Source organism: Salvelinus sp. IW2-2015, linkage group LG11, assembly GCF_002910315.2.
Source record: "Salvelinus sp. IW2-2015 linkage group LG11, ASM291031v2, whole genome shotgun sequence".
Lineage (NCBI taxonomy): Eukaryota > Metazoa > Chordata > Actinopteri > Salmoniformes > Salmonidae > Salvelinus > Salvelinus sp. IW2-2015.
In genome coordinates, this window is record NC_036851.1 from 12,036,738 (window position 1) to 12,041,527 (window position 4,790).

The window sequence follows — 4,790 nt, forward strand, 5'->3', positions numbered from 1 at the left end:
CCGGCATTAATATACACTCTATTACAGAAGTAGAACACACACACACACGCATGCATGCATGACGTGTGTGTGTGTTCTGTGGCAGCTAAATGCCTTTTCAGGTTCTCCTCGCATGCTGGGGCCACAGCAGTCGCAGTGCTGACTGACTGACTGAATCTATCTACAATACAAGCAATGCACCTCTTCGACCAGCTGCACGCAAATTATGACTCCAAACAAAATCCGCAAACATGTTCTTTATCTGTGTATATGTTTAATAATCATGATGCTAACTGGAAAAGTGCAGATGAGGAATCTCAGTGAGGTGGAAGAGTTTGTTTAGACACGAGCACAAACAAACCTCGTCAAGCACATTCGGAATAATTACATTATGCTTCTTTTTTTCCAGTTGTTAGTTAATCCTCAGAATATGTAATACTGAACTGTGTCTGTCAGTGACTCTTCACAGCTCTTGGAACTTAAAGGGACAACCCACTCCCCCCAGAATAATTTGGTATTTGTTTCATTAGTCCACTGTTGATACAGTCCCGAACTTGACTGTTGACCTTCAAAACATTTTCCAGGATATTTTGCGTCATCGGGATGATGTGGCCGGTGACACTTTTCTTCTTGAAACTCCCAATATCTTGAAAACTTGACTGTTGACCTTCAAAACATTTTGGGACTGTATCAACAGTGGACTAATGAAACAAATACCAAAATATAGTTTTTAAGTGGATTTGCCCATTAACTGTGCATCATGAAGGGAACCAACTAATGGCAGCTTTCTGGGGACAGGGGGACCAACAGGAAGGGGACACCACAGACAGCATAGCCACTTCCTGTGTCACCAGAGCCACTCTGTTACCAGCATCACTGCTCACTAGGCTTAATGTTTGTGTGACTGACTAGTACTCAGTCCCAGTCATTTCAGCCATTTCTGGAAAAGTGTCACTCTGTTGTTCCTCTACCAATAGCATTGGTGTGTATCATGGCGGACCAGCATCCAATCATTTATTGGATTTATATAACCCAATGACATGAGTTAAAGCAACAGCCCTGAGGTCTGTTCTGTTGTGCTCGTCTTTAAGAGAACCTCTGCTGTGACTCCCTAACTGTCTGTTACACAACTCTGACTGTCGCATCACGTGGTCAATGTCAAAACAGTCCTGTCCTGTCTGTCACTGTGAGATCATTTGCATTTTCTGTAGTCCGAACTGTGATTTGTCAAGGGGGAGGTGACAGAATGTTTTGATTGGTCAGTGGGAGGCGGGATGCTCTAGTGATTGACAGCTTTAACACCCGGTCTGAGATCTTCAATGACAGGGCTCAGAGAACCCTCAGGGGAGAAGGGCAGAACAACCAGTTAACCATGCAGACATTTCTGTCTTTCCCCCTCTCCCTATCACCCTCCTATCTCTGTACATTTCTCATTCTCCTAGCATTCTCCCGCTGTTCCCACAGACATGCACCTTTTCCTTACACATTTCCCTCTGTCTAGTCCCTTCCTCCCCACCCTGCAAACCCCAGGTATATAATTGTATTATTGCAATCCCAAATGCTATGTAACAGGTGGTTGAATTCTTAAATGTAATGTTTTATCTCTGTGTGTATTTTCAGATGTATTTCACGATGTATTTTACATAGGGTTGCTCCCCTTACCTCATCTTTGGCCACTGGGGCGATTAGGCATTAACACACATGTCATACGAACACACACTCATGGGTGATGCTTTGTGGTTAGAGTCTTTGTTCACCTGGCTTCGCTGTATAGGAGTTAGGAGCCTCAGTCTCCACAACGCAGTATCAGTTCATCTCCAATCAATCATCGCACACTTGACATTACAGTGTGCTCACGGGCTGATTTGAGTGAGGATGATTTTTATTCTGATTTAACTATTGTTAAATATGCATTTCTTGCCCATTTGAAAACACAAGACCTAAAAAAAAAAAATGGCTGTAATGTCAAATATATTTATAGTTGTCTCTGTATTACCGGAGAATCCTATGTTAAGATGTACTTTGTATATACAATGTTGTACATTACAGAGGTACACTGTTTTTCTGGTACAATATTGTACAGTAATAGCAATAGTAGTTTAATCAAATAGGTCTTATATAATTCTATGTCTAGTTCTTGTAGTAGACTTTTTTTTAAATAAACATCGCTTGCTATAAAAAGTCTCTGCGTTGGCGGGGAGATTGTGATGACAGTGACGGGGACGACGACGATGGATTGCAATGCATCTGGTTCTGTCTTTTCATTGTTTTTCTCTCTCTCTCTCTCACAAACACTCATAGGATGAGACTTTTTGCATTCACCACTTGTGTCTTCAGAAGTGCTGCATCCACAGGGCTGTGTTACGGAGAGAGGGAGGAAACACGGCGTCTGTGTCAACGAAGAGATGGTGAGGAAGTATATGGTGTAGTCTACCAGGCAGCTGAAAGTGATAAGACTGTTTCCAAAACGGCTTCCTTCTCGTCTCCTCCATCAGGATGTGGTTTGAGACGTCCTTCAGGGGCGAAAATCTGATATCAACCTTGGAGGGGACAATTACATGACATTTTCTCAGGAGCAATTCCTGAGGGGGACACCAAAAGTAGTGCTGTAACACATAGACTATGTTGTAATATGTTAAATGTATATTGAGGGACCATAATCACTACTACTGGATAATTGTTAGGTACAGTAGTTAACTGAAGGGTTGTCCCAACTTGTTTAAATCATTATAATACTACTAATAATAATAGTTATAGCAGTGTTCCTTATCAGTGCAGTGTTCCTCTCTCTTGAAACGTCAACACTCTGTTTGCAAGAGTTTGCGGTTCTATAAATTGTGGGTGTGGCTGATATGGTTCTGTGTCATCACTGAGGTAACTGGACGATGCTGTGCCACTGTCCCCTATACTGGTGCTGCTGGCAACAAGGGTGACACCTGGTCCTGCCGTGGCTGTGACACTGTCCTCTGAAGTCTCTCTCCTTGGCTCTTTCCCTTTCACCACCCTCACTGACTCACAGTCTGTCTCCTAGAAAAGAAATAAGGTGTTTGCTGTACTCCTAACTACCGGTACCCAAAACTACACAATTAATCACAACAGCAATACCATTGCCTTAAACAAATCTTGGTTCAGTCACCAGTTTAAGTTGAGAGTGGGGGTATCCATGGCATTTTCCAATTATGTCCCTATTTTACAAATCAAAAAAATTGAGAACCTTTCATAATGTTGCCAAACAAAGACTCAACAAACTTACCTGAGACTCCCTGTCTCTGCCAGTCTGTCCCTGCATATCTGTCCCCAGCTCTGCTGTCTGTGTGCCATCTGTTGCCTGCTCTGCCTAATGACATCATTGTGAAACATTTCCATTAGCATTTCACTTCTTTCTTATGAACATTTTATCAACTGGTCTTTGAGATATTAGGCTACTAGAGTTCTTACTTTGCGTTTTGGTGTACTGAAAAATACTCTGATGTCCGTCTTTTTACTTTTTTCTGACATTTTTCTACCTGGCTGGCTGGCTGGCTGACCGGTCTAGCTGCACACACACACATTTACACAACACATGCTGCAACGTTTTGAAATTTTAACCTAGTTTGTTTCATATTGGCAGGCTTCCAACAATAGCTGAATTTGCAAAGCTAGCGAGCACCAATTCCGTTTCTGTGGTTTTTGCTATAATCTTTGCTACCTGGTTAAAGGTGAAAAAAAAAAAAAATTCACTAGCGACAATTTTGCTTTTGCAACGAGACCATTWAATATATTTAAGACAATGGTATAAGAGAGTGTAGTTCTGTTCAGTTTGGACTTCAGTTTATCGCTAACTTTATCACAGGGACTTTGAAGCACTACAGCTGCATGCTAATCTTGGAATAAACTCACGATAGCAAATATTCCATCTTTGACGACGCCACATWAATGGAATAGGTACTAGCTAGCTTGCTAGTTAATGTTTGCGCGCTAGCTCTGCAAATTCAGCTAGTGTGTGAACCCTGCCAACATAAAAATGTAAACATTGCTATGGTGCCGATTGACTGGATTACCTCACGTCAGTTACGTACATTGAGTGCCTTTCGGACAGTAGATACGAACCCTCTATTACCTTGCCAGCTAAAGAACTGGCAGTGGATCAAACCATTGTGAGGCAAAGGGCGGGGTGGTCGCAATCTTTTGAAACTTAAAAAGGCGCTATTAAGTGTCTATAATCAGCACAAGTGCTTTCATTGCGTATTATTAATATTATTGAAATTACATAGTTATGTTTACAGTGATATATTGGGGGGGACAAATCATATTTTTCCCAGGATGGGGGGGTTGTGTCCCCCCCGTCCCCCCTGGGATTTCCGCCTATGCCTACCATAGATAGGCAACATATGTTTATTAGGGGTCAGGAGATCATTTAGTATAGGAAACCTCAAGGAACACCCTCACAGTTCTCTCTAATAGTCCAGGCCTGGACATCATAATCAATATGAATATTATTATCTTTCCTTCATTTTCAAAATGGAAATGTCCAATAAATTACAGTAGGCCCTGTGAAACCTGAAAACCTATCGATGTGGTAGTGGTCTCGGGAAATCAAGACCAAGGAGCTTTGTGGGAGGCAACCCTACAGTATAGAGCGATGTAGTAGACAATATAAACCACTAAATGTCACCAAAGCCGGCTGGTTCAAAATTCGGATGTTGCAGCACTGCACCGAAACTTGCATAGAATCAAAGAGTATTCATTATATTGATAAGATAGTCGAGTGATCGCTCTAACAATAGAAATACCTGTCCTCAAAGGTGGAAGGCAGGGACGAGGTGGGACCA